Below are 14,340 nucleotides of genomic sequence, written 5' to 3' on the forward strand. Positions count from 1 at the left end.
GTAATATTGGTGTGCTCTCGTGCCTGTTGCATTATCCACGTAAGGCAAAAGCCAAGATTTTGGAGATTTATTGTGGGAGGGTTGAAAATTGACAAAGTTAATCCTTCTTTCCATTTATTGCTTTTGTTTGGGGTTTGAAAAACATCTTCATCTTCTGATCTGAGGTTTTGGAGTGTTTTACTTCTTGGGTAAAGTATGTTTGCAACTACACGAGCATGTGAGTATGAACCCACAACCCTGCCCTGCTCACATAACACCAACCCAACTGTGAGCAAGAATGCAAAGCATCCAAAGCAAAAACAAATCATTGATTTTAACCCGGCAAAACAGTTTTTAACGTAGACACACTGGACAACACTTCAGTGTGTTTGGAAAAGGCAGTGAGCCTGATTTCACTACCAAAAGAAAAACTCCCAGTCTGTCCTCAAATGACCTCAGCTTAAGAGAAAGAGACAGTCTAATGCATCACATTGAGCTCTAAGTGTAGCCAACGGCTTCTCAAACAGCACACAGTTAGCTGAGCTCTCCACTACGATCAACTCTGACTCCTATAGACTTACTTCTCCCGTGTCTCTTCTTTATGTCTCAATTTCAGGATCACAACACCATAGAATCAATCAGGGGTGTTAAGGCCATGATAAATAAAAACTGTGTTCTGTTCCCACTGAGGTAAATAGGAAAACTCCGAGTGGCTGAAGAACTCACGCTGATACATACTGCGCTGTCAATAAACACGGTTTAGCGTGCTCTGGTGTTTAGTGTGCACCACAGGGACATTTGATACTTTGCACAGATTCCCAGCCAGTTACTGTTCCTGTTACTCTGCGCTGTTCTCCCCAGCTCAGGTCTCCCCTCTGCCAACAACTGGGATGGGACAATGAATATGAGCCCTAATTTTAGGGGTATAAGCAGGAGTCAACTGGTCCTTAAGGTTTATGTACCGGGGTATTTTTATTCCACATCTCTAAATGGGATGATTCAGACTTCCCTGCTAAAACATCTGGCTTGAAATTAATACAGTACTTAATTTCACTTCCTGTACTGAAGTGTGGTGCAGGTTGTGTGCTGTTCAATACGCGGTTCAAAGTAGCTGCAGTTCAGCAGAGAATGAAATAATTCCCATATAAAGTTTTCATAATATACTCAGGGTGTAATGGGAAATGCTTTTGGGTTAGTTTTTCATTAGTGAAATGAAAAGTCATTATCATAGAATAGTTTGGGTTGGAAGGGACCTTAAAGCCCGTCCAGATCCAACTCCCCCTGCCAAGGGCAGGGACACCTCCCACTGGCTCAGGCTGCCCAAGGCCCATCCAACCTGGCCTGGAACCCCTCCAGGGATGGGGCAGCCACAGCTTCCCTGGGCAACCTGGGCCAGGGCCTCACCACTCTCATGGTGAAGAAATTCCTCCTTATGTCCAGTCTAAATCTGCCCCTCTCCAGTTTACAGTCATTGCCCCTCGTCCTATCACTACAAGCTTTTTTAAACAGTCCCTCCCCAGCTTTCTTGTAGCCCCTTCAGGTATTGGATGTAGAAGCATTTATAATTATATGTATTATTTAAACAAGTATAATTATATCGATAATTATATACATAGAAGTAGTTATAATTACAGTTGTATAACTATCTCATAAACTTATAGAAAATAGCCACCAACTAGGCAATCTTCACAAAGCTCTTCCTAGAAAAAGGAAGATTTTACTGTAAATACCATTACTAAGTTAACAAAAGAATATTCATAGAAACACGTGTTCATCTCCAGGTGATGATATGTTCCAAAACGCTGTGTTTTGGCAACTAAGATCATGTTTTCAATTCTGTGCTATCAGAAAATATTTCCTTGCTTCGAATACCTTGTTATACATTCACATAAGCTAAGTTTCACAAAATCTTTGGTTTTACATCCAGCCAGCCAGTGTCATCCATTCAAAAATGGTGCAATGACAGCAGTCAAAAACATTAGAGGATGTTTACAATCAGAACTGATTATCCACTAAGTTTCACCTTGCCATTTATATCAATGCAAACCAGTAGTGAAATCATGCAACCAAATCCTACCAGTAGTCCTTATCACTCACTTCATACTATGTAAATTACTATAACCAAGTCTAAATTAAAAAGGGAAAGAAAGGTTATTTTAAGCTTCAGTAGATGTGCTAAATTTCTGGAAATAAACCCCTTGCTGCTGTTTTGTTTGAAAGACTTAATTTATAAATTATGGACTGTTTGCAAAAGTGAGAGGAAAAAACCTGCAGATTTTTTTATTCGTTCAAAGAACACTCAGCCCAGAGTCACTTTTATTTTGCAGTCATAAGTAACTGAATGATTCAATTGGTAATAATGGTCAAAGCCTACAGAGACTTAAGAACTTACAGCAGCTTATCTCACCCTGATTTCTCTTCTTAATCCAAAGTCAGACATTTTTAGAGATCTTTGCACTTACGAATCCCTACTCAAGAGATCAGGCTCTTTCCATGGCATCAGCTTGTAACAAGCTCCCAATTTCTTTATAGTCAGCATGTGTCAGGAATTATAATATTTACCCCATCTGAATGATGTCCAGTCTTATTAAGATGAAGCTGTCACAACACGCGATGATCACAGCTCATGTAGACTCATAGAATGCCTAAGAAAACATAGTCACTAATTCACTTTTCAAGCAAGAAGTTAAGCAAACCCTAGAGGAATCGAGGAGTGATTGAGATCTGCAAAATTGCATTTGAATACTAAATGTTGAAAACTGGAGCTCTTTTTCCTTGTCTCTCCGTGAAGTAGTATATTTCTTTAGAGATGTTTTATCATTTTTTTCTGCGATTAAAATATTGATAGGAGCACTTCCCAGGACAGTACATCCAGAATGAAGCTCTCCATAAATGTACAGAACAGTCATGATAAACTCTGAAATTTTTGTGAAAATCAGTAGAAAAAGATCCATCATGTAGGATTTCAAAGGAAATGATCAAATCTAATTCTGTGCACATTCAAGGGATATCTGACCCAATAGAGGAAAGAGCAATTCAATCTGGACAGAAGATACAAGAAAAATAATAGGAAAAACATGGCATTGTCTGTTGTTAAGTGTAAGGAGAAAGCTTTTCCTCATCTTCACATTTTCTTTTTAAATTGCAGTTCTCAGAGCCATTGCAAACCCTGCTGAAAAGCCTGTGAAATCTTAATAGCTTTCCAAGCAGAGGTTCCCAGGGGACCGCTCAGCCTGGTGGATCAGTATGGAGAGTACAGTAGCTGTCCCTTTGTGTTCTGCTTCAGGGCAATAAGAAGAGCCCAGCAGACTAGCTTTTATTTCTCTCTCAGAAAACACATCCAAAGACCCTGCTTGTAAATAAAGATCGCACTGGTCTTATACATAAAAGGCAGCCAAGGTGAGGCCCTGAATCTCTTCTCAATCAGCCAATGTGTCTTAAAGCCACAGCTACTGGTCTGTAATATGTTATCTAACAAACATTAACAAAAAAAATAGACAAAAAATATAGACTTCTTTGCTGTATCAAAATAACAACATTTCTATCAACTATCTACCCTCTACCAGCATCCCTCCAGCCTTAGAGCTAAGGATGCCTTCTTCTTGTACCTATTCTCCTCTGAAATAACTCTAATAAAACAAGATTTTTGACGGTAAAAAACAGGAGAGGCAAAATCTGCTCCCTAAGAATTCTTGGTGCCCTAGCTGGGAGGAACTCAGTAAAATTCCAGCTTTGCTGCCCTGGAAATAAAAAGAAGATCCTGGTTTATTCCTGTGAAAGCTTGTGAAAAGCCAGGCTAACCCTGCCAACAGCATAACTGTTATTTTCACTAATTGCAAACTGGGAGAGAATCCCAAAAGAAAGTTGGTGATTAGGCTTGGGAGACCTCAGAATGATGTAATGTTTGACAATAAGCTTTTGACTTAAACCAGGTAGCCCAACAAGTTGAAAGTGCATTTAATTAAAATATTTTATAGATTAAAGGGTTTTTCTTTCTGACAAAGCTTCAGGTGCCACATAACCATAAACTTTTCAATTTGAAGGTTTGAATACTACATAGGAGATGCCAAAACCAAGGAAGAAATGAGAAAAACTGACATAACCCCTTCAAAATGAGCTTTTAAGTAAGTTAAAATACACAGAGGTGCTCTTTTTCACATCTTAAATTTTGCCCTATAAGCTAAGTATTTTGGATATGCTTATATCTATTTTCACCACTATAAAATCTCATTAACCCCTCTCTGGAAACACATCATCTTCCACTACCTATCTTGTAGAAAACTATTTTTTTTCCAAACTAATAACAAATAAAATAGGGTGAAAACAAGCTTAAGGCAGTGATGGAACTCTGTTATGAATTGAATGGGTGCTCTCTGTGCCAATACAATCTGCTTAATCACAGCCTAACATTTTAATTATGTATACAGCTAAGCAGACTTGCTTGCATTGGCTTAATTATTCTGCATGATAATCTGAACAAAGGGCCTCTGTTAAAGTAATCAACAAAAATTTTAGCTGGCTGAGTTTCCTCAAATGTTCGGAGAGCAATGAAAGATCTGATCATTAAGCATTTTCTGCCCGAGAGCTATTTTAAACCTGTTCCCTTCATATCACAGCTGGCCTTTTGAGTAGCCTCACATTCTTTTTACCCGAAAGCCCTAGCAGGGCAGAACAAAGGAACATTTCTCGTTTGGAGTGAGCTGTCTGTGTCATCTGTGTGATGTTCACTAGCAGGAGATGTCTATCTTAATGAGCTTTTGGCCAGGAACAGCGCTGCTGTTTTCTAACTTTTGTGCAGTTCACAGGACTCCTGATGCAGGGCGCGCTGGATGTGTCAGGATTGTAAATGAGCCCCAGCGACTGCACATTGCAAAGGGATCCCACAGTAACAATTAAGGAACAGCCTCTGCTGTTGTGGGCCTCTCCTGCCAGATAATTGACCACGACGGGAGCTATGCAGAGAACCCACGCCAAAGGTGAGGACACAGAACAGAAGTGAAGGTTCATTATCTTGCAATGAAAGAATGAAAGGAACTGGGTTTTAGAGAACCAAAGGGTTAAAGCCTTCATATTTTAGAGGCATTTACCATTAATTTCTCCTTCACACAACAGAAGCCAAGGGTTCTCAAATATACCCCATTTTAGTGGGCCTTGGGAATCACATCAGTGGTAGCCATGTAAAAATTCCAAACCTACCCATGTATGTGGTAGCAGGAAGTCCAAGAATGCTAGAAAGTCATGCAAAAAGTGTGTCTTTGTTAAAAAGGCCGAACATTCTGCCACTGTTAAAAGCTTCCCATGTAAAATCTAGAAGCTCAAGAAGAAAACCAACAGCCAACATATTACAACAAGGGAGTTTCTCTTCGGTACCTTGCAAGAGTTGAAGTCTGCGTACTTTAGGATCCCACTCTCCTGTGTAAGTCTCCCACATCAGATCACATTTCCCATCACACACAACTTGCTCTCACAGAGATGAAAAACCACCGGAGCACTTGTACGTGCTGCATCTTGAGAGATACAGCTCACCTGCCCCAGTGAGGAGAACAGGGATGGTGGAAGAGAGCTACACGAGTCATCCAGTATCATGGTGGGCATTTACATAATTTCTATGTTGAGCTGTTTTTCAAATATTCATTTCTCAAAGGAAAAAGAAACTTCCTAACTTCTTCCTCAACAAAGCATGCCAAAATGTTGATGATAAACCCAGCAAGAAAGAACTCAGGAAGTTCTAAAAACTTGTTAACCTATTATATGAGCGGCAGAGTTACCGGGGGGAATAGGGAGCTCTGTTACGCTTGCAGGCAGCCCCGTGCAGTATATGTTTCACCCAGGTGAGTGAGTAGGAGCTGTAGCACTATATAATCCCCCCATCGCCACCACAGCTCATTCAGTCCCACATCCTGCATATATTCGTGTGACATTCCTCCTCTTCTGTACAGATTTTACTCCTGAAGCTGTACTCGTTCTGCATTCAGCCTTCTGCTCCTTGCTCTGCCCAGCTTTCCCAGCCTTGTACCGTTCCCCCTAACTCTCTTTGTTGCCCCCGTCACTCTGCTAACTGGCCTTATCATTTTCTTTAGGCTTGCCAGTCTTCCATGCCTTTCCCTCAGACCGCGAAGCACATTCCTTTTCAAAAATCTTAATTGTGCCTTTGACCATATCCGTGAAAAGGCAGTGGTGGCAGGTGTTCATTTTGGATAAAGTTGTGCCAAAAAGAAGCACAGCTGAAGGGAGAGAGCACAGCGTCACACAGGACAGTGGGAAGCACTGGTCCCATTAGCCTGCCCTGCTCTTCAGGAAAGCGCCTCTGGGTGACAGTTAAATTAACACACTGTATCATTAAGTATATCAAGGCAATAATAAATATGTGGTTTTCAATTCACACTCATTAGTAAAGGCAAAGCCATAATACAACTGACTGTTCCCAGGATCTTACTTCCCTCACCTTCTTTCTAGTTCAGTCCCTGAAGCTTTTCCCTCATTATTTTCTCTTTCTGCAAATTCAATTAGTTTTAGCCACCAACTCCAAAACACCGAAGGCTACTGGAGAACAGTCTGGTTTTTCTATCACCTTATGGGCAAGGGCTGCTGTTTAAAAGTTAACCTGAAGAATAAAAGGAGAAATAAAGTGAGGCAAACCAAAGTCTGAAACTCCTACAATTCACCTGTGGTTTAGAACTGGATGTTTGTGAGTGGATATTCTGCTTTCCTCACATCTACCCCTCTGAGAAATAGATGTGCACTCCTGATTGGAGATGGAAAGAAGAAAGGAAGCAAAGGAGAGGGGGAAGAGAACTTTTATTGTCATGCAGATGGCAAATATGAGGAAAGGAGCTGTAACGGAAAACATTGTGTGACGAAACCACCACACCCATCTTGTCTTGTCTCTTGCTGAACAACTGTGGTTGGTTGACACTGCAAATTCATGAGCAGTTTGCTGCGTAGCACTTCATTGTTTGCATGCAAGCCTTTCTGCTCATGGCTTGGCTCCCACTCTCAGCCCACCTCCTCTGGAGGGGGAACCTTATTTTTGGACATAATTCCCCACCCCCCCCAGTCCCCACCATGGGAGTGGATGATGAAATATCCACAGCCATATGCCTGGTAACAGCACAAGAAGTGTCTCCTTCAGTTGTTCACAAATGCCAACGTATACAGCGCAGTAAAAGCACGATGCCCTTAGGGAAAAGGGCAGAGAGCAGGTATATACCGATTCCACCTAGAAGACGTCTACGGGGCCCAACAATAGCCTGTACAGCCCAAGATTCACTGTCATCAAGCAGATCTCTCCAGGCACATGCTAGAACAAACACACACGACCTCTCAAAGTTCATCGTGGTCTCACTCCAAAAATGCAAATGCCAGAATTTATCTGGATCACGAGATTTCATTTTGGGAGGTCTGAAAAGATCTACAAAGCGCTGAATACATCAGACCCTCACCTGAAACTGCACGGGGAAATATTTCCTCGTCCTGTACATTTCTCTGGCCTGCAAATTTCAAAACTGTGGGTAACTCAGTTTTCTCTCTGAAGTTATTTTTATGCAATTCACAGCCATTTATTAATCCTGCCAACTAAAATATGGCTCTGTATTAGAAATGTTCTCATCTTCATTTGAAACCCTTTCTAGAATTAATAACCTTTGATTTGGGGAAAAACAATCCCGATTCTCTGCAGCACGGATTTGCCTCAACACACAGCAGAAGTTAGCAAGAGTTTCCTGAGGAAAACAGGTATGGATGACATGTAAGAGTGCCGCTATGCTAAGGTCAAAAAGCTCCCACCAGGCACTAGCTACACCCTAAGATCTTAACAAATCCTTGCTTTTCTCCTTCTTTGATCTGATTAATAACGGCAAATTCAAAACTGGTAAAAAAAAAAAACCAACTCTTTTGCCAGCAGTCTTTGAACACACTGCTGCAGGAGACCACACACGGGAATCCAGAGCGTTAAAAACAGATTAGAAACTTATGTGACTAAGATAATCAATAATTAAAACCCTTACCATTTCACCTTTCTATGGGACAGCTAGAAAGAGAGAGATCGGCACCGATTCCTGGCAGCGGGCTGTGTTAGTATTCTGGCATCATTTTCCATACACACAGATCTACCGAAATAGAAACAAACCACCATTAAAACAGTTTTAAAAAAATAATCTTGCTTTCATGAGAGATAATAACACTTCTCCCCACCCTGAAAAAACATCCTTTTATTTGTCAAGTCAGGAAAAAAGGTCATTTTCAGAAAATTTGGACAATTTTCAGCCAGCTCTAACAAGGACAAACGACAGCTGAGAGACTCAAAGCCAATGTGGGAGGGAGGGAGAGCTCTGCACTGCAAGGGATTCGTGCTTCCTGTATTTAATTTCTGTATTTGTTCTATTTTAGAATTTATACTCATAGAAGTCCAGGCCTAAATTTATGCCTGTTTTCAGGAGAGTTATACCTCTTTCTCCTACCTGCCCTTCCCATCCTTCCTCACTAACTCCGGTCTATCTGAGTCAATTTGGGATGAAGCTCCAACCAGAGTTTTCTGGTAAGGACAAAAACAGTTTGTGAAATATATTACATTCATCCTTCCTCTCTTCACTTAGTTTTCTTTTCAGAATACGCTGGGTTTGGCTGCGGTAGAGTTAATTTTCTCCATAGTAGCTGGTCCAGGGCTGTGTTTTGGATTTGTGCCGGAATCAGTGCTGATAGTGCTGTTGTTATCACTGAGCAGCGCTCACACAGAGCCAACGCCTTTTGTGTTCCTCACCCCATCCCAGCAGCGAGGAAGCTGGGGGTGCACAAGGGGCTGGGAGGGGACACCGTCGGGACAGCCGACCCCAAGTGACCCAAGGGGTATCCCACAGTGTATGGCGTCATGCTTAGTATATAAAGCTCGGAGGATGTTGGCTGAGGAGGCCACTGCGCAGGGACTATTATTTGTTAACTCTTTTTATCCCAACCCATGAGCCTTTTCACTTTTACACTTCAGATTCTCTCCCCCATTCCACTGGCTCTCTGTTTATTTTACATGAAGACAAAACCCCCCAAAACAGGTGTGAAAGCACAAAAAGGAAGAAGTAGGTCTGTCTATCCCCAAGTCTACTGGAAAAGCTTCTCAGCCCCTTCCTGTGCAAAGCTGGTGTTTACAGCCAAAGGCGCAGACCCCAGACTTACCACTGCCTATCTGCCAAGTTTTCTTAAGTCACTGCTAAATTATTTGTGGCATCCAACTTGAATCAGTTACAAAACTGCTGATTTCCAAAAAGTTATATGCCCATAAAAACTGTAAAGCTGAGTACCACAAATTACTCATCCTTTGATCAGGATGTCTTACCAGCTGCTAGATGGAGTCAATAAAGATTCTCTTTCCTGAATATAAAAAAATGTGAATCTTTACTTACACTAGAAACCCAACAATGAAGACTATATTAGGGTCAACATATCTTGCCCTGGCTTTGTTTCTCGGCACATATACTCTAGAGTTGTTGAGTTCATCCTGGTTGTCTCAGCTCTAGGAGCAGTATTTCAGAGTACCACACCTACCATGAACAAACATGTTAGTAAGTGGATAGATACGATACGTAGACACTGTACATTATTTTCCCATCCTTATGTCATCATGGTCAGTTCTAACAGCATTTTCCATCCCCAGGCAATCTGCCTTTTTCCCTAGAAAAGACTCGGAGAAGGACAATGGCATTGATGTTGCTTGACCAAGTCCACACCAGTGAAGAAAGTGAGGTTCGAGATGGCTTTGGCTGCCTCCTGGCATGTAGCGCTCACAGCCGAAGGGCAGGTGGGGAGCAATGGCCCACAAGAGCCAATTGCCAAGGAAACCGGCCATATTCTAACAATGTGAACATGTTTCCTAGTGCAAAACCTAGCGTTTTCTGATGCAACGTGTTGAGTAACAGGAGACAGAAGCATTGCCTGACATGTATATACTCCAAGTAGCACCCTTTCTAGACAAACGAGCAATTCAGGGCTGGAAGATGCCCCCATGGTGGACACATGCTGCTTACTTCTCTTATGGACTACTGGATTAGCCGCTCCCCGCAGTAGTGAGATTCTACCAACAATTTTCTCCTAAGTCAATAGACGACCTTCATCAGAGATTGTTAGATACACTCTGTCCCGGCATTAACAAAGCACATGAGCAGAGTAAGCCAGGACATTTACAGGGATTTTGACCTACATTTCCAAAGTGAGTTCTGAGTTTGTGTAGATCCTGAGTCACTTGGCAGAAACCGTAGAGCACCTATCCTCTAAAAATGAATCTTTCCCCAGTGCCTGAAATCAGACACCCAAAGAATAAATAAATCTGCAGCACTAATACTCAACTTCCTATTTTCACTAGTAGCAGCTTTTGCAGGGATAATTTAATTCTTCTGTTTCATCTAGCATTGAGGCTTGTAAACTCCTTTGAGGATCCCTACCAGGAATTCATCAACATGAAGGATATATACTGGGAACATCATAATCAAGTCAATCAATGGGAGAAATTCAAAAGCTTTCCCACCAAAGGAATCAAACTTAAAAGCCTCCCTGGGGGGGAAGAGGTTTATGTACCATGCCTGGCCTATGTTAAGAAAATTAAAACTCGTTTCAGAACATAAAAGAGCCAAAGTGTCAAGTCACTAAAACCAGTTTCCAGTACAGATGCCCTTTTCCAGACTGGTTTATGAGAGAAATACAGATTTAGAACACGTTTAAAGAAACACAACTGACAAAAACATAAGGGATATATACAAGGAAGACAGCGCAGAACATAAATTAAACAAGGACAATTTAAATGCAGTTTAGCAGCCCTCCATGTTGCTATAACCAAAGATACTTCTGTTTATATACATGGCAAACGTATTAACTTATTACTCTTTTCAAAGGAAATGCTTGCAGAGCAGACACCTCTAAGGAAGCTGGCCTGGTCTAAGACCTGAGGTTTGCTCTTATTATTTCACAGAGTCTATTCAGATGGATGGGTAGCAATGAAAGGAAATGCAGAGTACTGCTGGAGCACGTGTGTCAATGGACAGAAAATGTACTGGGGTGTGCTGCCTTTTAGTTCTGTTAGAATTCATCTCTTCCCTTCCCCATGCTTGGATCAGTAATTTTGTTTTGAAAGCCTGCATATTTCAGGTGAAGCACATTTTAAATGCATCATTCAGGGCTGGATGAAAAGAAATCAGTTTTCTGAGGAAGGCTGTCCCAGAAAAGAACTGGATTTAAACTGATTGTTACAGGGTGCGTGTCAAAACCAAGGTGTTGTTTTCCTCGCATGTGAAAAGGATGATCTCCTAGGTCCTTTCCGAAACTGTCATTCCTCTTTGAAACTGTGCCGCATAGAGGAAAGGAAACAGAAAATTTGGCTGAACAGAAAAATGGGGCTCTTTAAACTTGAGGAAGTAAGATGATCTCTGTGTTAGCAGTGTTTTGGGAAATACAGCTACAGAACTGGGTAAACATTTTGTTGCCTCCAAGAAGAGCCATAAAGAATCTGGTGGAGATTTTTCAAAGCTGCCTTAGGGGATGGATGTCTAATCCCCATTAAAATTAACAGAAACTGCCTCCTCAAACCCAGTCGATGGCTTTGAAGAATCAGCTCCGTGGGGGCAACATGTAGTATCAAAGGGTAGGGATGAGTTGTATGGTTAACTGCATCTCATGGGAGTTGCTTCTTTCTTTCTTTCTTTCTTTCTTTGAATAAAATGGAAGTGGGGGGAAGGAAGACAACAACAATAATAATAGATATTGATGATGATGATAACGACAACAACAGGATCTCGCTAAATACCCAGACAGATTTTTCCCAAACAGCTTTAAACACTTCAAATACTGTGGAAGGTTTTATAATGGTGACTGGAATTCTCTGACTGAACTCAAGACTCAGATCTTTTCTGGCATGATGATACAATTTAGCGAATCATTATTGGCTGGAAAATGGTTATTTATTTTCACGTTTGCCAATTTTCTCATTTTATTCTCTTAAGATTAAAGAGAAGCTTTTAGATATCTGTTAAGAAAGAAAAAAATGAATTAAAATGTCATGAATGTAAATGATGAGAACTTTTGACTCTCCCAATGACAGCCCTCTTAAGGTTGACTTTTTTTTTTTTTAACATTAATAATCCCAAACACTTTGAAACAATTTCCACCAACTGGACGTAAAAAGCATTTTAAAATCGGTCCTTTTCTTAAATTATTACAAATGTTTACAATCTGCTGTTCTTATTAAGTATTGGTAATATCCAATAAAACTTAGAGGCAACAACTTAAAGACTAATGAAAGGAAAATGTGTAATGCATAACACAGATCAGTAGAACTCACAGACACAAGAGACAAGTTGAGGAAATGCTTAATTGGATTAACTGAAATATTAAATGATTATATGAACAAAAATAATCACAGTTCCATAGGACCGGATCAACATTTTGTCTTTAGGAATTTGTCCTTGTTTATTTAGGTGGGATTCCCAAAAAACACATTGTGTATGAGCAACACATTCTGTTTCCCCAGTCTTATCTGCGACAAAAACTTCTTTTATACTTATGTGAAACAAATATACTTTTAACCTCTTGATGACAATGATCGTTGGTCCCATTTTGCAGACCGGGAAACTGAGGCTCAGGGTGATAACGCCGTTTGCCCGAGGTCAGCAGCAGACTCAGGACCCGGCCTTTGCTCCCTACAAGTCAGGAACTGCCTGCTCCACACCCACACCGAGGTAGCGGAACAGATCACCCATCGCTCGGTGCTCACGCGCCTCTCGCTCCCTGAATCCACCTGCAGCAGAGTTTGGCAACACCGACAACATGGAGCCTTATTTGAAGAAAGCCGCATCACCGCTGCAGCCAGCTCTCTGTCCCACTGCCTTTCTAGAATTTCAAAATCACGTTTTATTTGTTTTACAGAAAAAAACCCTCTTCCCTGGAAACATTCCCAGCACAAAAGATAAAATGGATTGTTTTGAGAATCAGTGAGACTGATTATTACGAAGTATTTTTCCTTTATCGTCTTTCAATATTTGGAGGGAGTGTTTGTTGCAATGCAGAAAAACACACATGAGTTGAAATGGGAGCTTTGACGGTATTAGGTTTCCCTTTCAATTAAGCGGCTCCTGGCTCCTCAGGCAGCCCACACTTGCTACGGGCATTTCACTCAGCTTTTCTCCTGACCTCTGGCTTAAGGTTTTTATTTCTACAGGCTAAAATGAGAGCGAGTCCATACTTAGGTGCCAAATTGGGGCAAAAGTCACCACAACTACAGGAATAACGCTCAACATTACCAGAAGTAAATTAAATCTAACTAAACCACTCACAGCGAAGAGGATAAGGTGGACTTTCACACAGAAGGCAGCTATAAACTGAGTGTGGCCTGCAAATCAATCAGCCCCCTGCCTCTACCTAATGAGACCCTTTTCTTTATTGCGTTTTTATAGACTTATAAAATGAGCATAGGGTGGATTATATGGGCCGTCTGTCTACCGTGTCCATCTGTCTCTAAGCGCTTGGCGTGCACCCCCCTTGCCCAGGACAGTGCTTGGCAGGGGTTGGAACTTAAGGGAATAGAGAGGGGATGGAGAGACTTCTAAAAAGTCAGCAAAACAACAGCAGACATACAACCTCCTCCCCATGAGAAAACAGAATTCTAACAAACGCCAGTTTATAAAAAGGAATGTGAAATCAAAATGAGTCAACAGGAAAACTTCTCTCCAAACGCAGCACAAAGCTCCGACAGCGTTTGTGTGAGTACGCACGTGGATGTCAGTCCTAATTCACATGGAAAACAGAGACAACTTCTCAGAACTCTAAATGCAGCATAATTACTTAAAAACAAAACAAAACAAAAAGTTATTTCTATTTGGGTAGAATTATTTCAAAGTTCTAGGTTAATTACTTCACTTAGCATGCATTACACAAAAGACATTTTTGGAGCTATTCCCATAGAATCAAAGCTTTCCTGTTCACGTAACTCATTTTTCTGATTCTTTATTTTGTCAGTGTTGCTGTAAACAATGTGCTGCCCATGGCAGGGAGGGGAGAGCAGAGATTGTTTAAGGAAAAATAGTCATCCCTCCCCAGAATTCTGTAGTTACATTTACCAGCTGCATAAGTGTTCTGATAAACTGCCAAAAAGGGTCACTATAAAGCAGCACTCCTTTAAAGTTTTAATCCCTATTAAAGGAAATTATCTGGACTCTCTCCAGAAACATTTTTGGGGGGAGAAAGGGGCAAAGGCTTCCGCAGAAGATCAAATGTTGTTGATTATAAATTCATTACCAGCATAGCTGCTAACTTCAGTAAATTAACAAGGAACTTTTATTACATCCAATCAAGCTCTTGTTAAAGATAACAAGTTCTTTTCATTCCTTG

This window comes from Cuculus canorus, chromosome 10, assembly GCF_017976375.1.
Source record: "Cuculus canorus isolate bCucCan1 chromosome 10, bCucCan1.pri, whole genome shotgun sequence".
Classification (NCBI taxonomy): domain Eukaryota; kingdom Metazoa; phylum Chordata; class Aves; order Cuculiformes; family Cuculidae; genus Cuculus; species Cuculus canorus.